The following is a 24181-nucleotide window of genomic DNA, read 5'->3' on the forward strand; positions in this document are numbered from 1 at the left end:
TGGCCAGCAGTGGAGCCCTTCTCTAACGTGGGGCAGCTTCTAGATTCTTCTCACGGAAGCCACCCCTATGGCCCCCTGCTACCAAAACCTTGCCACGTAAACCCACCAGAGCAACTCTTTCGGCGAAGAAATTTTTCGTAAGAACCAACCGAAACCTCCCCTGGTACAACCGAAGGGGTTTTGTTCTTGTCTTGTCACTTGGGGCTTGGGAGAAGAGAACGATCCCCACCTCTCTGGAGCCTCCTTTCAGCTTCCTGTAGAGCACAGGAAGGGCTCCCCTGAGCCTCCTTTTCTCCAGGCTGAACAAGCCCAGCTCCCTCAGCCGCTCCTCACCAGACTTGTTCTCGAAACCCTTAACAAGCTTCAGAGCCCTTCTCCGGACACGCTCCAGCACCTCGAGGTCTTCGCTGAACACAGTGCTCGAGGTGCGGCCTCACCAGAGCCGAGCACAGAGGGACAACCGCTTCCCTAGTCCTGATGGCCACTCTATGTCTGATACAAGCCAGGTGTAGAGATATTTACATACATACATATGCAGCACTAGTACATGTTCCTTGGAAAACCGGTCAAACTCTCTTCAAACCCTCTAACTGGTTTCCTCTAACTGGCACTGACGCTTCAGCTGGATCCTCTAAATCCCATGTTACTGCTTCTGCTTCCCAAGCAGGTGACGGAAACTCCTCACCGCAGAGCAGAGGAGTTGTAGTTCTGTCTACAGGCAATATTTGGAAGTTTGGAAGATGTTTCCCTTGCTCAGCTGCCATCCCTAGGTTAATCAATCAGCCGATCTTTTGCCTTCCAGCAAAAGTCTTGATGCAGTTCCTAAGGAAAGTTCTTTCTGAAAATCCTCAGCCAGCTCTGTGCACGCCCAACCTTTCATGGCACTGTGCAAGGCGCGGCTGGCAGCGATAAATCAGGTTGTGGAATGAATGGCAACGTGTGGGGAGGGAATTTTCAGGTGGCTTCGCGCTGTTTCGCAGGTCCCTGAATTAGAGGTAATGAGGAAACAAGCGGGAGAAACAAAACCTTGAGCAAGGCTGAGATCCAGAATTGGCTACAGTGTTAAAGAGGACCTTTGGGCAGTGGGCAATTGCTGGCTGGCTCCAGGCGCGTGCCTGAGGGTCTCTGACCAACTGTAGGATAGATTCGGGCGCATGGACAGCACGTGGGGCTACGGGGAGAGGACATGTAGGAGTGAAAACGGGCAATAAACGCCTCCTGTTCCAGAGCCATCAGGAGTCTGTGTCTTGCATCCCCCTTCAGCAACACAAAGATTTGGCTCCAGATCCAAAATGTCATGTATTTGGCAATTTTATTTATGGTAGCACTCCCCTCCCCTCCCCTCCCCTCCCCTCCCCTCCCCTCCCCTCCCCTCCCCTCCCCTCCCCTCCCCTCCCCTCCCCTCCCCTCCCCTCCCCTCCCCTCCCCTCCCTCCCCTCCCCTCCCCTCCCCTCTTGTCTTCTTCTCTCCTCTCTTCTTTCTTTCAGGTATCTTCAGATCGCTTCAGTCGTTCTCATAGCTCCTATCCCTGGCTGATTCACGGGAACCCAGCAGCATCCAGAAGCGCTCCAGCTGCTGTGTCACTGGGCGAGCAACAGTCTCCAACTGGGAATCGCTGACTTTGTTCCGTGGCTCGGACAGGTGCCTTGCAGTTCCAGCGTGGCCTGGACGTGTCCTCGTGCTGTGTCCCCACCTACAGCGCAGTTCTGCTTAGAAGCGGCAGCAGGCTTTGGAAGTAGTCCCACTCCTTCCATTTTCAGTGGGTTAGCTTGGCTAGCCCCGTGGTGTCTGTCAATAGAAGACAACAAAGAGATTTGGGTTAGAAACAGCTAACTGAGTAGTTCCTTTGCACAAGGGCAAGGAATATTTACCCCTTCCTAATGGAGACTGCAGTGTCAGAGAGAACGACAGGTCCTTCCGAGAGCTTTGGAATATCCCTTGGGGATGCTGAGTCCAGAGGACCAGAGGAAATCTGTCTAAAGTACACCGTGGAATCGCTCTGGTTTACTTCCGAGCAGAACAGAAGCATGTGTCCGATACGGCTTCAGCTGGTTGCAGTGTTCTTCTTCACCTCATACCTAAAGTAAGATAAGAGGTCTCAATGCAGATGGAAAGATTGAGAAATAGAGAAATCCCTGATGCGCTTTGAGAACTTCTAAGAACTGAGAACTACATCGATCCAATGGTGTAACATTAAGGATCGCTTAGAAAAGTAAACGTTCAAAACAAGGAAAGGAGAAGAACAAGTAAGCTTTCTTAAAGCATCTATTCTATTGAAAGGATCTTTAAATAAGTAAATAAGTAATGAAATATTCTCACTCCTCTCTCCCTGCTGCTGTTGCATGATGTTTTTTCCCTGTATTAAATCTGTTCTCCCAGTGGCCCACCCATCATTGCTCCCTGGCATTGGGTCCATTTTTGGAACCAGCTGGAGCTGGCTCTGCTTTGATATGGGGCAGCTGCTGGGCTCTGCTTACAGAGGCCACCCCTGCAGCCCTCCCGCTACCAAACCCTTGCTCCACAAACCCAATACAGGGTCTTGAGTTTCCCGCTGCATAGCAAGGCTTGGTATGGTGGGGGAACCCCTCAGTCCCAAGTAAAAAGCATCATACTAAAAACAGTTTTGAAAAATGGCCACCAATACCTGAACAGATCAGTGGCTGAGGTCCAGCAGGAGGTTGAGCTCATCCCAAAAAAGACACCCAGGGTCTTTTTTGGTGTTCTGAGGGTGTTCTGAGCCTGTGTGAATGGATGCTGGCTGTTCTTCCTGTGGGTGCTGTCAGGTGCAAGCACAGAGCTAGGGGAGCAGTGGGCCAGACTACTGAAGCCACAGAAGTACTGGCCTCAACTGGGAAATGACCAAAGCAGGGTTGCAGAAGAATTCATGGGATCATATGTTGTGTGGGCATGCAAGAACAAGGGCTAGAATAGCTTTGCCTGGGACAATGAGATGGGCTGGTGTTGAAGGTGCACCGTGCGTTTCAAAGTATACCCTGGAGCATTAACTTATTATGCACATCACCTTCTTTTTTTCCTATTTTCATAGACATGTTAGTAAATCAAAGATTATAACCAACATAAAAAGTGCTGGGTTACAAATAAGTTACAGTCTGAATACAAGTGTGATTTATAATTCAAAAGCTCAAGCCATAGATCAGTTCAATGACTCTTAAATGAATGCAATAGCATTCAAAGTGGCATGACTTATAAATCAGGTTCGGACTTCATATATCAAATTGGTGGAATGCAGATCCATTATTTGACAAGGTATGTCGACAATCCAGGACATAAATAGTATCATAAGTATATTTTGACATGGGTTGCCTTGGTTATAACCATCCCTCAGTAAGGTGAGTAAAGAACAGGTGCTACTCCTGCATTTGCTACACAGAAGAGCTGAGAGAGGTCATTTTGCCACTGTGAGAAGGCAGCACAGCCACCTCAGTGGGGAACACCTGCTTTGTGCAGCAGAGTGAAGATTTCAGTGCTAGCCCTGACCCTGCAACTCCAGTGGAAAGAAGCCGTGTGTGTATAATGCTGAGCTGGGATAATCCACATACGTGCATGGCTGCACTGCACTGGGGGCTTCAGGCCTGTGTGTTGGTGGTATTCTCCCCCATCCTATGTGGGTGTACTGACTCCCTCCAAACCAGGCTAGTATCTCTGGCTCTGCACTGAATTGTGCTGCGTACACGTGCCCTCTGCCAGCTACACACCCATGACTAGCACTTGTGAAAATGCCAAGGCAACATAGCAGCCTGACTAAGTAAATCATGGCTGAACGACAGCCCCACACAGCTGCCAGCTATGGGGCTAGGCTGCACCCTGTGTGGCGCGGCCAGATGTGGTGCCTCTGGAGTGCGGGGCTAGTCCCCTTTTGCAGCAGAGCACCAAGAGTTTTTGTGTTCATAGAATCACCGAATGAGTGATTTGGTGATTCTATTTGGGTTGGAAGGGTTCTTAAAGATCATCAAGTTCCAACCCCCTGCCATGGGCAGGGACACCTCCCACCAGACCAGGCTGCCCAAAGCCCCATCCAGCCTGGCCTTGAACATTTCCAGAGATGGGGCATCCACAGATTTTCTGGGCAAGGTTATCTGAGATTTATGAGGCATATGGCTGTTGGCTGCAGTCACCCAAGAAACAATTTTTCACCACTATACTTACCTGCTGTGGAGTGACTTGCTGCGTTACAAATTGACCTGAAATATAAGACTTGTCAAAAACCAGCAACTGTTCAATATACTTATATTGCATTCAGAAGCACACATAAAAACACAAAAAATGAAAATCCCAAAGTTAGCTACATCTTTTTATTTTTTTTCCCTAGCATTTAATTTTTTTTTAGTTTTATGTACTTTTATCCTTTCTCTTTAGAAAGATGAATGAGGTTTATCTAAGCCTCTGTATCTCCTCTGCTTCTTGCAGATATTTTACGTCTCAAAATCTGAATGAGCTAAATTTAACTACTTTTTTTTTTTATTTTTTTTTTTTCCCTTGAGATGAAGCTGACAGATCACATGGAGCCATGTGAAACTTGTTTAGGATTATTCACAGCTACCAGATTAAAAAAAAACAAAAACAAAAACAAAAACAAAAAAACACACACCAAGAAACAGAACTTGTTTAGAAAAGCAGAAGTTTCTTAGGAAGTGGTGGCTATTTGTCATTATGGCAAACAACTTCTTTCACCGTTTCAGCAGAGGAGGCTGAGCAACTGCCACATTCACCAAAAATGGTCTCCTGCTGAAACCAATCTTGTTTATGCAGCAGGGAGCAAGGCAGTGAGCCTCCATACCCAATTATAAAGAAAGGAAGAAAACACCTGTCTGAAGGACCCCGATGTGATAATTAGCATGCCCTGGGCGTATAAGGGCATAAGGGCAATGGTGGTGGATGGATTCTGCTACACATTTGGCACAAGGGTTCCCAAAGAAATAGGTGTAAGGATCAACCAGATGTTGCTGAGGGGTCCCAAGATAAGGTAGCAGAGATGCTGCTGAGCAAGCAGTTATTGAGACTCAGCTTTTCACCCCATCGGCACCCTGTGTTGCACATCCTTATGAACACTCATGGTGGTGTTGGTTGTGAAAGGACCAAAGTTGAGCCAAAATGACCCTGAGTCTAGCAGGATCAGGACACAGATTTGGGATCACAAACATTGGTTCTGTGCCTCTGCAGTCAAAGCAAGTAAGGAGGCATCTTGCAGACAAGTAGGCAGTTTCGATTCTGGTGTTGGCAGAAGGCTTTTGGGTTTTGCCAGCAGTGGGATACTGTTCTGAAAGCTGAGGAGCAAAGATAAGAGTGCCTCACACACAAATGCACTCAAAAGAAGCAAGCAATTTTACATATCAGCTTGCTAATCTAGTGAGAAAAGCTTTAAAATAGGATAAGGAATAGGTGCAATAAGCCTACTGGTAAGTATGATTATAAGTGAGCCAGACAAGTGCATACAAATGCTAAGGCATATGTTTACTTCAGTAGCATACTGGAAGCAGTAACAAGAGGACAGTGGGCCCATCTTAAGATGCCTGTAAACTAATGCAAAACATCTTACAAATAAACAAAAAATAGCGAAATTTTAATAAAGCTCCAAAATGATGATTTAGTTGGTATTACAGGGTTGCTGAAATAATTCACATAGTTAGAACTGGCTCCAGCTGACTCCTCAGTAGTACAGGCCAAGTCTTATTTTGCAAGAATAATACAAGGCCTATTTCCCCCTTACTCATAGAGGGTTAACAAAATCTGGTTTTATGAGAGATTTATGAGAGGATTTTATGAGAGAATCAGGCCACCATGCTCCCTGTGTGGCAATGTCCCTGACATATGGCCTGGTTTTGGGTGTGCTCTGTCTGCCTCCACCTCCGGCCTTGGTGCTAGCAGTGACTGGCAGAGGCCTCCATGTTGGTGGAGGACGGTTCAGAGCAGCTCCTGGAAGAGGTGTGCGAGGCAAAAAAGGGGCTGGCTGAGGGGATACTGTGGCAGTGGGGAGGACGGTAGGAAAGGATCTGGCCCTTGGCTCAGTATGAAGCCTCAGAGGTAGCACTGCCAGGTCCCAGGCAGGAGTCATTCCCATTGACATCAGGGCCCTGAAAGCAGCAGCTTGGAGACAAAAGGGTAAAGAGTTGTGAATGTATTAGATCACCTCATGTTTCTGTCTCTGTCTTACAATGGCATCAATTAGCCTACTAATACAAAAGGCTTGTCCTGTAAGAATAGATAAGAGAAAGACTTAAGCAAGACACTTCAAAGCCCTTGCCCTGAAAGCCTGGCTGCCCTGCTGTAAGCAATCTCTGCCTGGTGGCAGAAGGGACAAACACGTGTGCTGTCACAGAGGAAATCTGCTACAAGCCACAAAACCAGGACTGACATGAGCTGGATGAGCAACTGGCAAAATCACTCAAAGCAGCAATCTGAAGATAACATTTTTTTTTTTTTTTCAACAAGACAGATAGTTACAGAGAGCACTAGAAGAGGGCTCAGACCACCCAGCTGTCCTTGAGTGCACGAGCCAGATGTCTTGATTTGGATGCCAGAAAAGACAGGTATCAGAGGGATCTCCAAAGACTGATGGTCACCAGCAGGGAGGAGCTGGTTGTGGAGGTGATGGTGGAAGATGACTGCAGCAAGAGTAAAAGGGTCTGTAATCCCTTCAAAAGGATGGAGGAGGAGGCACAAAATGAAAACAGCAGTTTTCAGGAAGGCTGGTGTCAGTGGCAGAGATAGCAGCTGCTGTGTGAGAACCAATATTAACAGCAGCAACACAAACAGTGCTACTGGGGGAAAAACATAGCATGGCAAGAGACCAACTTGTCTAAGTCATGATGTGATGCTTAAAAAAAATAAATAAATCAAAAAGGAAGAAAGGAGAAGTGGAGCTATGACAGAAAAGTCAGCTTAACATTGAATACTGAAAAAAAAAATTATAACCTATAAGCATCTCTATAAAAACAGTAAAATGAGTTACAAACAATGCAGGTTCATCAGAAAGAGCTTGTGTTGATTTGTTAAACTTCCACAGGAAGATGACTAATCTCCAAGCTGGATGAGAGGCAGTGGATGTCTTCTGTCACTGTCTCCCGTGATACACTTACAGCTAAGGTAGGGAAGCATACTCTGGACTAACCACAATAAAATAGTAGAAAATGTTTGGAAGACTGGGCTCAAAGATTGTTTCCCACTGATTTCAGTGTCTGAAGGGACAGGATCCACCTTGCACTCACAACTGCCCTGCATTTTTACAGAGGATGACCAGAGGATGGGATAAAGAACATGTCTATGAAGCTTGCAAGGGGTACAAAGAAGAGAGGACAATGATGAAGGACACAACCTGAAATAATGTGCTCTGTTAAATTGCAGAGAGAAACTAGAAAAGATCAGAGGTCTGTAAAATGTCCCCTATGATGGAAGGTCGAACAAACAGGTGTAGCCAAAAGAGAAGTAGGCAGTATTAAGCTTTGCTAACAGCCACAGCCTTTGAATGAGAGAAAGGTGGTTATAGGGTAGATAGGAGATGCGTGGAGAGCTACATAAGAACCAACACTTCAAACTGCACATCAGAAGCCTCAGCTTAGACCAGGAAAATCTTCTGCCTGCTAATGCTACTGAAATCCTGGAAGAAACTCCCTTCACATGACAGAAAGCCTCCTTCTTTGGGGGTATTTAAATTCAGGCCATGTCAAGGATAATGCATGCAACCCTAATGTATGGGAGCAGGGAACAAACTGGATGTCCATTTGAAACCTTCTCTAGTCCTAGATTTGATGAGCTTGACAAACAGTCAATATTACTGTGAGTCTGGCTGGTCCCTAGTATCATCTACTACGTGGCCAAACTATCTGTAATTCTCATACTTTTGTCATTACTGATTTTATTTTTAAGTTTATGACAATATGAAATAGTATCAAGCTGAAGTCTGATCCTTCTTTTACTGCACTGACAAAACAATGTATGCTATAATATTTTCCTACAAATGACTATTGAGGTCTAATGGTAATTAGTCATCATTCAAATTGGATGTTGCTGAGCATTTCAGCTCCATGAGAAAGACATGTGAGGTAAGTGCCAGTGAGGGTGTGTTCCCTGTTGAAGTACAAGCTGTTATTGTACAACAACATAAAAATCTGTATGACTGTCTCAGGAAAAAGGAACTATTGCATCTGCATTATACATATGAAGAACACTAGCAATAACAAAGCCTGTATGCATATTTTTATCTTTCACAAAATATTGAGCAAGACAATGATTTAAGCCTCAAAATGTCCTTCTGAACTGGGTAAGCAAATACATGTATTACTATTCCTAGTTTTTCAAACGTAAAAGATTAAGACAGTAAGTAACTAGCTGAAAGCTCCTGTACAGAGGCCTTGAAATCACAGGTTCCTGATAGAGTTTTGCTTATGTTATCAGTTTTCTGTTCTTTCCCTATATTAATTATGTAATTAGAGCATCGAACCATAACCAAGAAAGAAGGGGCAGGGGAGGAAGAAGGGCTCTGGGGGAGAAAAATAAATCTTCTCAGAGAAAAAGGAGGTGACCCTAGAGAAAACCAACCTAGTATTAAAATAACTATTCTTGACTGGTCTAATTCTTCCATAGCTTCTTTGTGGAGGACAGGTGCTAAAAAGCCAGTTACAGTGTTTGGTGTGCATAAGCACTGTGGACATGTCCACAAGGTGGTCACAGAGGTCTAAACCCCTAGGTGCAGCGAGGTGCAGGTCCGTCACAGCAGCTGTTTGCTTCCTGTAGGCATGAAGCCATTTTCAGCCCCTTCAGGGGGGGATTGCTCCTTTCTGCAAAGGTGGATGTAGATCTGACACCGATGGCACTGCAATCTGCACAGCTGTGCTCCCTGGCTGCCTCACCAAGCACCCCTAGCCTTCTGGTGCTGCTCATGGAGGCTCACAACAGCTTTTTCTCTCCCTCTTGGTCTGTATGTGAATGCTTAAAATGAGAATCTCACAGTTTTATGAACCCATGTCTCTTATTTTCTGTTTCTCAATAGGAAGGTATTGCCAGTGGTACCAATAAGAAAGTAGATGGACTAGAAATAAGTGGTACCAATAAGAAAGTAAATGGATAACTCATTGCAGAGTTATAATGGCAGAGATAAGGCACATCCACTGGTTTATTATTCCATATTTACAATACCTGCCCTGAATCTTGTCATTTGGGAGGCTTTCTTTTTGTATTCAGGACATTTCTTTTTGAACTTAATTCACTTTCTGAGCATGACATATCTTAGTTACAGGTCAGGGCTTGGCTTTTCTAATGCTATCATGCTAGTCAAGTGAGCGTTGTTGTTTAGTATCACACGACACTTTGAGTTGTCACTGTTGTGAATATGATAACCTGCTTCCTCTTCCCTGCAACATGTCATCCATTAGCATTCCAGCTGCATTACGTACTCTCTTGAGTGAAACAAAGTTAGGGCAACAGTCTCTTCAACAAGGTAACTGACTTGTGTTTAACACTCCGAGCTCAGCAATAGCAGCTAATTGCGATGAACACTCACTTGACTAAATTTAGAAAGAATACAGTCTCTTTAACCATGTTGCTTGGCCCTTTAATAATTAGCAATGTATTTTGTTTACAAATCAAACAGTTGTTGTAATTTCTGAAAAAATATTTACATGTTACTTATGCATTACATCTGTATTCTTTGCAAATCTACATGCAGTTCCTGATTACTTAACACACTGAACAACAATCTTTTTTTTTTTTTTTTTTTTTTTTTAAAGCTAACCAAACATTACCAGAGCAATCAGGGTTTAGGTCATATGAAATACTCCACTGGAAATAAAATAAATGGTCATTCAATTTTTATTTTGATTGTTTTGAAACAACAATAACAGATAACAGAAATCAGAATGGAAGGGATGTTTTAAAATCCAAGTCCCATGCATTTGCTGGTGAGATTCATTGCAATAGTTTTGCTTGTAATTTTTCCAGTCCAATTTTAAAAATCCCAAGGGATATTAAGCAACAAATTAGATATGAGCTTCCAATATGTTGTGCCTATGGAAAAAGGTCAATGTGATTTTTGGTTGCATTCACCAGGCACCCTATCATCATATATTGGAGCGGGAAGCTAATAATCTTTCTTTATATGGTTTTAGGATGCACAACATGCTCTTGCAATGCTGTGCTGAGTTATGGGCGTCTTATTACCACAAAGATATTGACAGATCATAAAAGCGCAAGGGCTCAGGTCATCTTCATTTGTCACAACAGTGTGACATTCCACCCTTCTTTTTCTCCCAAGAGAAAAAGAAAAAAACACCACCTCACAATGGTATTTGACTCTAGAAATATTTTGATTTATTTTTTTTAGTAAGCTATGGTAATAAATACATCATTCTCACATTATATTCTGCAAGTATAAATGACTTGCTAGTCTTGTGAGAACAATTCTAAATCCTTGCTGTGTATAAAAAAAAATCCAGAGTATTATGGTTGAAGGTGCAAATGAAAAGTAGGAGGTGCTGTTGGTGTACATTCCCTGCATTAGAATGACAAAAAATAAAAATAAAAATAAAAATAAAAAATTGCATGTCCTCACATAGATTCGCCATTTGATAGAAATTACAGGCATCTAGTTGCCTTTCCAGGATAGCAGAAGGTCATAGCATGTCTATAAAATATATCTTTTTTTTTTTTTTTTTTTTTTTGATCCTATTCCAGCCATTGCTATTATTTTAAGCATTTCAAAATCTGTAAGAATTATTTAACTTATCACACTTGTCTCCTTAGTAGAATATTATTAAGGCTTCTTAATTATTAATGCACGTATATTACAAATCTTTTGTGATTTTACAGATTTTTAAATTTGTTTCATTAGTCAATGCCCAAACAAAACATTTCTCATTACTTTAATTATGCAGCAGATAGTTCAGTAGGAATTTTCTCATTGCATTCCTTGTGAAAGCTTTTCCTTTCAGAGTCTCTTCAGCTCCTCACTCTTCCAAAAGACTTCCAAATGCATGGCAACTTCTGCATCTCTATTCTGAATGTGATACATGACATGGCATGGTCTATAGGTAGATTTTAATATCCAGACATGTATAATAACATGCACAGAGCTGTGTGGACACACCTGTGTAGATACAAGCCGCATGTCTGTATCGCACACATGCACGGCCATACACGCACATGAATACATAACCACACAGTAGTGATGCTTCAGCATGCATCAGAGGACCATGAAAAGACTTCAGAAGGGTGTAAAGGTCCCTCCTCCAGAAGCAGAATGGGTCAGAGCGGGGATATGCCTGTTCCCTGCCTCTGTTTCTGACTCTCCCTCTTTTACAGTCCCACAGCCCATATAAGATCACACCATTGCGTGAGCCCTTGACCACTGCACAAGTGCACAGCACATTAGACAAGAACGTGCTTTACAGGAGACAGGAGAAGATTCTGGGGGAAATTTTGTGGCTCCTGCCATGCGAGCCAGACCCGGCAGCTCTCCCCGTCTCTCCAGCCCTTCAGCTGTCTCGGCTGGGTTCCTGGCTGGTGGGGATTACCGTGCCGGGCATGGAGCTGCTGCCTCAGTCCCTGCTCATCGATGGAAACGGATCTACACAGAAGCAGGACCCTGAAATGCAGCCTGCAGGGTGCACAGCCCCCGGCCGCCAAATGGTGGAGCTGTTGGGTCGGGGAATGGGGCGCGCAGCCGGCGGGCACGGCTCGGGGCGCCTCTGCCTGCGCCGGGGGGCGCCTGCGGAGGATGCAATGCATCAGAGCTAAAGAGACCGCTTGATTATTATTATTATTGTTTTCGTTTTTAATTCTGGGAAAGGGTGCTGCTTTGTGGAAGCATGCTCCCGGGGCATGTCGCTGTAATCTTAGTTTTCCGAAATTGGCATAACCTGGAGTTAAAAACAGATCATTTATTTATTTATTTTTTTAAATAAAAAATAAATATCTTCGTGTGTAGCAATTAGCATTTTAATTTTTTAAAGGAAAAAAAAAAACAAACACTTTCATATTTTAATATTAAGTCTTAGTTCGAAAAAAGTAGGCTGTGGGTTTTCTCGTGCACTGCATTTTTGTAGTGCCTCCAACACAGCAGTTCAGATCACCCACCAGAACTTTTAAAAGCTATGTTACAAAAAGGAACAGTAAAAAAATAGCTTTTATAAGGCTATTCCGTCATTCAAAACAGAATTTTAGTGTTGCATTTTCCAGAATTGCTTTTGTGTAAAGCTCTGAACATTTTCCAGAGATATGTTCCTGATAAGTAAATATATAAGTATTATTTCAAATGAGACGCTAATGTCAGGATTAAAAGGGTTAAAATACTTTATCCCATGCAGAGAAACATTGGAACATGGGGAATAAAATTGTATGCGGCAGACAGACTTTTTTTTTTGGATCCTTAAACTTAATGGATGCTAATATGTATATACATATATGGGAAATGTATGTATGTATGTATGTTTACATATTTATTCAGCTATGTCTGTCTACAGCTGGGAAAAACTCAGATCAGCCTTTCTCACCATACAAATGCACCACCCTGTATGATACTAGCAATGACACAGCCACAGCTGTGACAGTCTTACAGATTTGGGGCCCAAACATCTATGTTACCCTTCACATGCCCTCAAGTTGTACTGTCTTCTCAGACCCTGAAGGATCTACCTATGCAACCTGCTAGAAACCCATTTGAAGCAGTCTACTTTGCTGAGATACTACTTTCCTTACTATCTCATAAAGGAAACCAGTTCTGAAAGCATTTAGTTTTGTTTGCTTGTTTGCTTGTTTTGCAAAGAAACCCACATTTCCAATCCTGCAACAGCAGAGTTCCCAGGCAGCCCTTAGAACCTAGTGCGATGAGCATCATACACAGGGCTTGCTCTCCAGGGGCCACAGTATTTCAGGTGGTCAGAACTTCCTAATTTCTCAAAACCTTCTTCTGGAGCAGACTGTGCTATGATTTTAATAGCTCCTTTTGATAAGATACAACATTGTAGTGATAAAAAGCTTCAATTAAATTTCTGACCTTCTATAAAAAATGACTGAAATGCAATTCAACATTATAAGTGGAAGGTGCTTAGTTAGAAGTGGATTTGGGATCTTCATTAGAGTCAGTGGCTTGGAAGGAGGCATTTAGATACATTCCATCAGTTTCCATCTCTGCTAATGTCAGAGAAAACCAGTCTAAATAGCTGTCTGGGAAGATTTTCCCCCTGTGGTGCTGTGCTTTAAATTAGATGATTATGAAGTTTTCAATGCAGCTAAGTGTAATTTATATTAAACTGAAGTATATCTTATTATTTCTGGGGCTGCGCTTGAGTCTTGGGTTTCAGGTTGATGAATTATTCTGACAGCATTGTGCATATTAACTCACTTCTTAAAACGGATGCAAATGATTGAGAGATGGGAAACGGCTGGTTAACTAACTTTTGATGCTGCAGCGCTACCAAGCTGGGCACGTATATGTGAAAACCGTTCAACTTTTACCAAACCAGTATCTCTACAGATATCTTCACATATTTCTCATGTAGGAATTCTCAGCAAGATGGATCTGATGATGGCCAGGACTGAGCCATGTATTGGCTATCAGGGTCTAGGGAAGCTTGAGACCAGCACTTATCCTGAATCATTCAGTTCTCCTGCATAGCACAAAATACTTCCTTTTAATTTTCTATTATTTTTTTATTCAGATGGTTATTTATGTTTTCAGGTTAATTTTGCCTTTATATTACATCTGTTTTGCAGCCCCACTGATGTCTGTTCTGCCACAAATAGCTGGCTACTAGTACCAAGCTAACCAGTTTGAAGCTAGCTGAGGTTTCTTTCTGGTACAGCGTACTCCCTGCTTGTCACATCCATGTTAACTGCAACGTATAATTACTGATAGCTATAGACAAGCTGGCACCAGGCTATTCTTATGAGTACCAGCTATACCCAGTGCTAGTTAAACCAGACAAAATTTCATTTCCATTTGCCTACAGAAAGATTCATTTGTGCTTTCCTTTCACATTTCCTCTGGGAGCGTGCTGTTGGATCTCTTCATCTGCCCTTAAAATTTCTCTTTATTTGCTTTTACAGACACTTAACTTTTTTCCCCCTGTAACACTTAGGAGGAGAAAGGTAAGGCTTATGCAAAAGCTCACTCAAGGATGTTGATTTTGAAATCATCTACTTCTTGAGGGGATACCCTAGGCATATTCCAGGAAAGTTAAGCTGTCAAACCTGGTTAGCTATACCTCTTCAACCCACGATACATCTTTCTCTTGGCTCTTCAGCATTTATTAAGATAATTCACTTCATATTTTTTTTTTCCTAAATAAAATATATAGGGCCTGATCTTACACTGATGCAAAGAGGCTACTACACTCCAACTGAAGAAGCAGCCCCATAAACCGCTGAAGATGAGATTAGTATGCAAAGACATTTACACCCAACAGAAATACTGAAATAGAACAGAAATATTTACTCTGTTTACTTCCTTTGTATTGGGGTAGAGTTACCCCAAATTCAGACCTTCAAAGCCAGAAAATATCAAAATGTTCTTCAGAGAGTGTATAGATTTTGACACTACACTGTTGAATGTATTTTCTATTGGACAGACTATATTGGAGGAGCAGAATGTGAGTATGTAAATACTTGCCACTTTCACAGCTCTGATTTTTTTATTTTAGCTTGTCATAAGGTGTCTTGCAAATAAATATTCATAGATACTGAAAGTATAAAGCAAGGATTTTGTTTTCACAAATAAATAATACCTCAAAGCCTTGTGAATGTCTCCCTTTGAAAGACGGACAAAACATGTTGATGATACTCAAGCTGTCCTTGAACAATGATCCTCAGAAATCCTTTACTCTTTCCTAAGGTCTACAGAACAGTGAGCAAACTCTACAGGATTTTTTTTTTTTTTTTTTATTAGCTACTTCTGTTATAAAGGCTAAAGCAGACAATTTATACATATTGAACCTCTGGTTAATTATTTTTTACATGCATTAGCACTAGTTAAATTAATCCACATTAAGCGACTATGATGTTAACTCTGCCCTGATTTAGCAGCAGTTATTATCATTCAGTACGTTTGACTAAGTATCTTTCCTAGGAGAAATCCTAAGACAACATATGCTTGCAATAGCAGTGGGCAGTTAAATACATTGTACTACAATTATATTTCACTGTATGGAGAACTTTTCATCAAAACATTGCATTACGATTGAATACTGAATCATGTTCCTGCCAACTAGCGATGCATCAAATCAGTATGATTACAGTCAGGATTGAATCAGGAAATGAACTGTCAGAATCAATTGACGGCTACCCTGCTTTTGGAAATTAGTAGTTGCATCAGTTAGAAGTGTGTTTGAGAGAGTGGACCAATAAATTCATATGAGCTCCTGAAGATATAAAAATCACAGATACAAAACAAAACAAAATCTCAGAAATAGTGTATACTTTAATACAAGCTAACCTGTTTTTAAGATGCGTAAATCCATCAGCTAAATCATAGGTGTAGAAATGGAAAAACAAAACAAAACAAAACAAAAACACACACACAAAAACAAACAAAACAAACAAAAAAATACAGCTGAAAAGTTTAGGTTATATTTCTGACATCAACAAAAATGGAGAACCCAAAAATGGGTTTAACGCTTCTTCCCAATGAGTTTGGCTGGGCTTGGTTCTTCAACTCTTATTTATAAATAGTCATAGCAACTCTGAATGCAACTCATAGCAGTCTGCAATGACTGGTTTGAATATAACTCATGAAATGGGACTGTTTTGTCATGCAGATTATTAGATAAATTATAAAAGGAAAAAAATTTAGACCAAAGTAGAAAGAAGACAAGGGTTTGCAAATTACAAATAGGACACCAATTTGCAAAGAGCCCTATTCACTGCAAGCAGTCCTGCTGGCTCCGTTCCAATTCCTAACAGTGTCTCAAGGCAACCATATACCCAAGACATCACTCAAAAAGTTTTCATTAAAAACTAACAACTACCATTACATGACAAACCTGAACAAAAATCACAACCTGAAAATGAGAATAGTTATAAGAGGAATGCTTATTTTTTTTCCATGCTAAATTGTTCAGAAGTAATTGAAAGATACGGGTATTCTCTTTTCATCCAGAACTAGAAGGGGAGGACAACACAGGATGCAATCACAGTTGGCTCAGTAGTGTCAATGATTAGCTTTTATTCAAGTCCCTTAAATACATGAACATATTACTTGATATTGTACAAGACATATATAAGAAAGAGTCAAGTGCTCAAGGCCAGGCTGCATGGGGTTTTGGGCAACCTGGCCCAGTGGGAGGTGGTTTGGAGCTAGATGATCTTTGATGTCCCTTCCAACCCAAACCATTCTGTGATTCTAAACATCTAGAAACCTGTGAGGGGTGAGGCGTAACACACAGCCTCCCATTCAGCATTTCCTTCACCAACATCTCTAGCTTTTTGTTTGGCATGCTGTTTTCTGCAAATCGCACTCCCAGATTCTTAAGTCTGTCTGTGTTTTCTACAAAGAACCGTTTTCTGCTTAATTCATGGCTGTGAACTTCACTAGCCAAAACTGCCTGGCAGCTACTTGCTGCAGTGCTCAGCATCCAAGGGCCCTCATGAACCAAGCCAGAATGCAGATACCATACAGCGGTATTGTGGGACATCATAGGAGATGGTGTAGGTGGAAGAAGGAAAATAGGAGCATGATACCAAACTTCTAGTCATGTGAAATGTAGCAGTAAGATTCAGAACAAAAGATTTTTATTTTTTTTTTTTAATCAAAGAACAGCCCTCCTTGAAGTCTTTATCCAGTCACCAGGTGCTGAAGTTTCCAATGAAATATAACATGTAAAATTTTATGTGTCTGCTTTCATTTTTTTTCTTTCATTTTTTTTTCCCCCAAGAAAATTGGTTGTTCAACTCCAACTGTTTTAACAGCAATTGTTTAACCAAGCACAGTTCCAAGTGATTAACAGCCCTTCCTACAATGTAGCAGCAAAGACCGTGTATTTAGAAAAAGATTGTATTTGCTCACTTAGAATAAACACTAAAAAATTAATGGCAAGACATAAAATTATGTGTAGATATTTATTGTAAATCAAAATTTAACCCTCTAGCAAAAGCAATTGCTTTCCCCTAGACTTCAATTGCTACAAAGCATTAATAGAAGTATTAAGTATTGTGGTGAGACAGTGTGCATTGTGTGTGGATCAGTTCTGCCAATTCTCAAAATAAAAAATGGGAAAGTACAAAATATGCTTTACTCATAGAGAACTACAAGTTTCTTTCTCAGTTAAAAACAAACAAACAAACAAACAAACAGAACACTTTTTTTCCATTTCCATTTCCATTCAGTATCACTAAACATACCATGAAACCTCCTAGTCTATGGGATTAAGTGTGGAAGTAAGGTGGCTCTTCTCATCTTTGTCATAAATAGCATTCTGAACTAGAATTTTACAGGCATTTTTAGTTATAAGGTAGAAGTTCACCCTTTTCTTTCACTAAGGTAAAGTTTAGAGACTTCCGTCTTATTTCATAGAAAATTAGCATTAGAGCCAGGCCTACAACAGAGATCCTCATTACCCAAGACTGCTCTTAATACATCTTTCTTTCTGTATAAAAGACAGGCAATTACATTTACCACAGGTAAAAATGTATTGGATTCAAGTTGTCTGCAGCCTTGGGTGTATAGGTAAATGAATACTATTAGCCCAATTTTATGGATTCGAAGTATAAGATTCTGACAAAATAAAGACCACATCCTATGGCTACACTGAATAAACCTTGTTACATGAAGAGATACATTCTTTTTTTAGTGGGATTTAATGGTAAATCATTACTCATTGTGAATAAAGCAGTAATGAGTACAGCAACCATCTGTCACGATTTCACTTCCCACAGTAGGGACTGGACTGAAAAGTGAGTTAAGAAATTTGATATTTCATCTCACATACTGCCCAACTATGGACATACCAAGCAATTTTCCAAAAAGTGGCCCATTAGTCAAAAAGTTGTGCCTTTCCTTTCAGAGATTTAAAATCTCATTTATAACAACTTTGTGATTTGGTCTAAGGAATGCAATTCTCTAAACCTTTTCCTATCAGGTCTATTTTCATGCAGAATGTGCTGTAGGACTGATCCCAGTAAAATGGGACTAAATCAACTGAATTTACCTACATTCTGAAAACACATTTTAGAAATGTTTTCATCTTTTGAACATCATTATTATTATTAAGTCACCTTGCACACAGTTGCAGGCTCATTCCTTTCCCTTTATACTAGAAATCATTGCAGGTTAAACTGAAAAAAAACTCCAATACATTAATAGAGAACACACATTAAACTCAGTAATGATCCACAACCCTTTATTGTGGAGAGGCTGCAGGGACTAAAATAATAAGTCAAGATGAAAGTAAAGTATTGCCATGTTCATGAGATCAAATGTTGTGAATCTGAGCTTAAAATTAGATTTATTTTATTATTATTTTTTTTAAGCTAAACACTCCCCGGATAATTTTTTTAGGTAATATTTTGCTATTTTCTGACCATCCTCTTTTGCCCTCTTCCATGTGTGAAATAGTCCTGCTTGTTTTGAGATTTTTGTTGTGCCTAACAGATGTGCTCTAACATGACTCCTTTCTCCACCTGTACAGCTCAAATCAAGGCAGGGCAATCTGTAGGAGCCATATCTAGAAAATGCACAACTCAGGAGACTAATGCAGATTGGGATTCTGTCCCCTCTATTCCTTTCATTGATTATTTGAGAACATGTCTAATTGTCAAGTAGAAAAAAATGTAGGATTGCCCTGGCTACTTCTGGCTACTTGAATGTTTTCCTCAGATGAAGGGGTTTTCCTCAAACAAGTCCAATATACACTGAAGAAATGGCATTTCTTTCCTGCTTGCTAGTGACTGCAAGATAAACCAAAATTTCAAAAATAAAATGAAAAATTCCCCCAAACAAACAAACAACAACAAAAAAAAAAACATAAAAAAACCCTAAGACTTGGTAAAACTGAAACAGGTAACATAAGTAACAAACCTTAGGTGCAAATGTGGATGTGTAAAATTTTCTGAAATTCTCAGATTTATAAAGTTCCCTCTTAGAAACAGAAGCCTTCTATGAAATCTGCATTCGGATTCAAAACTGAGCACTGGAAAGCCAAAAGATCAAGAGGTGCATGTGTCTTGGTCTTGGGTTTCTGTTGACTGAAAAGGTCCTCCTGGCCAGCAGCCATGTGTGAGATAGCCTGTCCCATGTCTCTACCAAACAAGAGACCTCCCATGCTAGTGAGTAATGCAATGAGGTTGGAATGGGGAAGGCTTACAGAAGTGCAATGGCCAGTAGAGGAAAAAAGGTCAAATTGCCACTTGATACTTCCAAAGCCCAAAGAATTCCAGCAAATAGTGAAAAGTGTTGTGCTTCTGCACTTGTTAACTGATTGCACAAGAGGAAAGACAAAGGAGGAAAGCTTAGTCTAGGCATCTGCTTCTCTGTGAACTGTGACAAAGACATGAAGAGGCATTTACTTGTTATCATCAGCCCAGGGAGAGCTGTTCTGAGAAAGGAAATGCTAATCATCAATCTCCCTGTGCATGCAATGTCTCTGTTTAATAGCTGATAGAGCGTCTCCAAAGGGGCTTTTTTTTTGCTCTTTGTTTAAAATGACATATAATGGACCTGGACTTATCAGTGTCTCTAAATGCATTTTCTGTGCTTTATCCTTACTAAGGGATTTAGTTCGTTCTAATGAATATGTGCAGAATTGATTTTGAGCTTGGTATAATTTAATCCATCAATTTAACATTAAATTAATATGCAAAGGGGGTCTCTTTGTGGATGAAAAACAGAAGGGGAACATTCTTATTAATTTAAAATGGACTTGAGAAATGGAAAGAGGCTGCTGCTATTAGTATCTGCCACTGGGCTTAACCACTGGTTTGTGAGGTGCCTCATGTGAATACTGTGGCTGCTAAAGCCACAGTGACTGGGAGATGCCTAGTGCATGCCCAGCTGGAGCTCAGGAGGTGTCGTCATCCCTGTAGTCTTCAAACTGCTGGGTGAGGGCTTTCCAGGAGCTCTGAGGGCTGACAGCTCCTTGCCATCCTACTGAAAATAATTTTCTGTAGACTAGTGATCCCCTGACAATTTTTCACATTGCAGAAAGGAGTTCAAACCAAGGACGTGTCACAGGCACTACTGAATGTTTGGGCATGCCATCAGATTTTACAGCTGACTCCTTGTTCTTCAACTGGCTGAGTTCTGAAGAAAGATACCTAGAATGGGACATTAGGTAACTTCATCAAGCAGCACAGTTTTAAATGATGTTCTAACTAACTCAGTTATGATGACCTATTTGGACTTTCAAAGATGACAGAAAGCAACAACTGAGGTTTAAAAATTACAGATAACATTTTAATGAGGAGATGCACGAAGAGCACCAGTGGCTGAAGCAAATTTATCAAGAACAATGTGCCTATGAAAATCTTCATTAAAGACCCATATTGATCACTCGTTTATTTTCCTTGGGATAGGATCAGACTAACAGGTCTATTATCTGAGCTATCTTGATTCCTACTTGCAATCAGGGGTACAATACTGGGAATTCTGGAGGGCTGGGAGGAAACTACCTTCCAGCCTCTGTTCCAGGGGGTTGCTTAGCTTTGCCTTGCCAAACTCCTGAGAGCCACGTTATCCAGATTTACTGAATCGTTAGGTATTTTTAAAGGTTGCTGTTAAAATCCTCCAGGATTATGGATGAAGTGAGTTTTTCACCATCATTATGTGAGATGATTATATCATCTGCCTCTTCCTCCAAAGAGCACTAGGTTCCAGGCAATGGGAAGGTGGCAAAAGAAATGCTTGGGGGTTGATGCAGCAGACCTAATATATTCCAGAGAAGCATGACAGGGGGAATCATTGGTTTAGCTCAGACAGCAGAAGATATAAAAAAGTATAGCTGGGAAAAATTAATGTTTTATCATATCCAGAGAACACAGTGACAACCCAGTGAAGTTATCAGGAACAGTTTAAAGCAAAGGAAAGTGTTTTTCATAACACATAATTAAATTTTAGAATGGATTGCTGTAGGGGATTGTAGAAGCTAAAACTTGAATTCATAAACACACTGGAAAGATTTGTGAACTGATTTATGAATATTAATATTTTAATCAGTGAGTTGGCTGCTCAGGTAGAAATGATACTGTAGAAGTATTTAGGTTACTGTTACACTTTGTGCAAGAAAAGCATCTTTTCTTGTATCAAATTATCAAGGCTTTTATCTAATTTCTTTTCTTTTTTTTTTTTTTTCTGTATGTATCATTTGCTGATTTACAATAGCAATACAAGAATTTGATGAAGCAGGAATGCAGAGCACAGGGTGGGGATGCACTGATAAGGAATGTGACACCCTGATTAGAAAGAGTAGATGGTCTTCTCACCTAATAATATATGGAAAATTTTTCATGAAGTATAATAATGTTAACACATTAAGCTACACAAAGACTGATCTGTATCACATGAAAATCAGGAAAATACTTCTCTTGAAATGATTTGATGATGTCATTTAATCATTTTATCTGTCCCAGTTGTAGCATGCTTATGTGGTAAATTTTTGGTAGCAGGGGGCCATAAGGGTGGCTTCTGTAAGAAGAATCCAGAAGCTGCCCCATGTTAGATAACGGCTCCACTGCTGGCCAGAGCGAAGCCAATAAGTGATGTTGTTTGCACCTCTATGAGAGCAGATTTAAGAAAGGGGAAAAAAAAAACAAAAAAACAACCCTGCTGCTACACAGCAGCTGTGAGAGTTAGAGGAGAGAGAAGCAGCCCTGCAGCCCACAAAGTGGGTGCATCAGGATGGCAGGAGGCAGCAGCAGTTCCCCTGCGGGCTGTGCAGGGAGAGGCCCCCGGTGGAGCAGGCTGTCCCCCTGCAGCCCATGGGTCCCCCACGGAGCAGATCTCCACGCTGCAGCCCCCCCGTGGGTGGAGGAGCCCCCGGTGGAGCAGGTGGATGTCGCCTGGAGGAGGCTGCGGCCCATGGAGAGCCCCCGCAGGAGCAGGCCCCGGGCCCGCAGCTGCAGCCCCCCCGTGGAGAGGAGCCCCCGCAGGAGCAGGGGGTCTGGGGGGAGCTGCCACCCAGCCGTGGGGGACCCGTGCTGGAGCAGTTTGCTCCTGGGGGCTGGATGGATGGATGGAGCCCGTGGGACGGAGCCGTGTGGGAGCAGGGCTTGAGGAGCTGCTGCCTGTGGGCAGCCCGTGTGGGATCAGCTGGGGAAGGACGGCATCCCGTGGGAGCGACCCCACGGGGAGCAGGGGCAGGGAGGGAGCGAGAAGGAGCGGCGGGGACAAAGCATGAGGGACTGAGCGCAGCCCTCAGTCCCCTGTTTCCCTGCGCTGCTAAGGGGGAGGAGGTGAAAATAAATATTGGAATACTGTCTACAGTGGAATAGATATCTCCTCACCAACTAGTAAGTGCTCATAGAAAAATGCTAAACGCCATCTGCCTACAGAATATTGTGAGTGATATACAAAATGAGGATGAGAAAAAGAAGAGAGATGAGGAAGAAAGACTTCTCCCTGCCAAAAACTCTCTACAACTCTTAACCCTTTGGTGGGACACTTGTCACCAGGGCCAGTCCCTGCTGAGAAGGGCAGAGTCTTTGTCAAAGCCTTGTACCCTTGGAGAAGGAGCATGCTCCAGCAGCCTGAGCAAAGGGAGCACACCAGCCTCCTCCAAACATGGCTGGGCATGTTCAGCCCTGCCCCTCCAGTACTAGTGGAGAGGAAACAAGCCTGTGATGCAAGTGTGGATCCACTTCCACTGGTTCTTCTGCTGGAGGATCCACCTCCATGGGTTCTTCCTCATCTTGTGGTGGATCCACCTCCATGGGCTCCTCCTTGTTCTTTGGCAGATGGACATGCCTGTGCCCCTGGTGATTCACACGATGATGGGCATGCCATGGTCCCACACTGTTCTTTGTCCAAAGGACACATCGCAGCCTTGCGATCATTGCTCCAGGCCTCAAAGCCATGCTCTGCGTGCCACTGGAGATCTGAACGCTGGCCATCGCTCTTGTGACAAAGTGTCTCTTCTTCATCTCATTCTGCCTTGTCTTCCCCTGCCACGGCCTCTTCATCTTCTTGGATGCTGACAACCCCACCAGTCTCCTTATCGCCTCCCTCCAAGATGGGCAGCCACCCGTCGTTTCGCTCTGGCTCCTCTTGCTTCTGCTCCGCCTTGGTGTTCGAAAGCCTCGCAGCCTCGCAAGTGGTGGGCCGCCTGTGGGCTCCTGTATTTATAGGGCCCAGCAGGAAAGGCGCGGTGGTGGTGGCTGCTGTGACATAAGCAGGCCGCTGTGGTGGCCATTGCGGCAGTGGCCCTGTAGCCTGTAGCCAAGCATGGCCGTGTTGCCATGGGAAGGAGCTTCAGCCTGAGGGCCTACCCCCTCCGGGCCCGAGGACCTCGGGGGCCCTCTAACAGACTCCCTCTGTTGTGTTGGCCCAGAGCAGGGGAAAGTTGCAAGAGAAGTTGAAAGGCAAAGAATTGTGCCCTACTGAGAGGCACGTTGGTAGTGCGCTAATCAGGAACTCCAACAGCAGGCACTGGTTTGGAAGGAGTTGTGGGGAACACCTCCCCCTCCCCCCCCCCCCCCCCACACACACACACAGTGGGATAGGGGAGAAAACAGGGAAAAGAAGGAGGTAAAAACTCATGGGTTGAGATAAAGACAGGTTGATGTCTTTAGTTTGATGTCCCCTCCCAGCTTCTGCTGCACTTGCAGCCTCCTCGCTGGTAGGGCAGCATGAGAAGCTGAAAAGCCCATGGCTCTGGATATGCTCTGCTCTGCCACAACTCAACCATTGGGGTGTGATAAGCAATATTGTCACCCCAAATCCAAAACACAGCATCACACCAGACTGCGAAGGAGATTACATCTCTGTCAGCTGGAAGTACGACTACTAGGTAATGCCATTATTAACACAAATTTCAGATTGTTTTAACATTACATATGATGTATTTTTTCCCTCTACTACTTGTATTTGATGGCTGTTCCAGAAATTGAATTGTGTATCATTTAGAAATTTTTTTCTAATTTCCAGTGTAATTTTATTCATGACTGCATCATACTCTTTGTTCTTTCGGTAACATTATCTTTTTCTTAAATATCTTTCTGTTATGTATAGTCACCTGCTGAATTTATA

Source organism: Anas acuta, chromosome 2 (assembly GCF_963932015.1).
Source record: "Anas acuta chromosome 2, bAnaAcu1.1, whole genome shotgun sequence".
Classification (NCBI taxonomy): domain Eukaryota; kingdom Metazoa; phylum Chordata; class Aves; order Anseriformes; family Anatidae; genus Anas; species Anas acuta.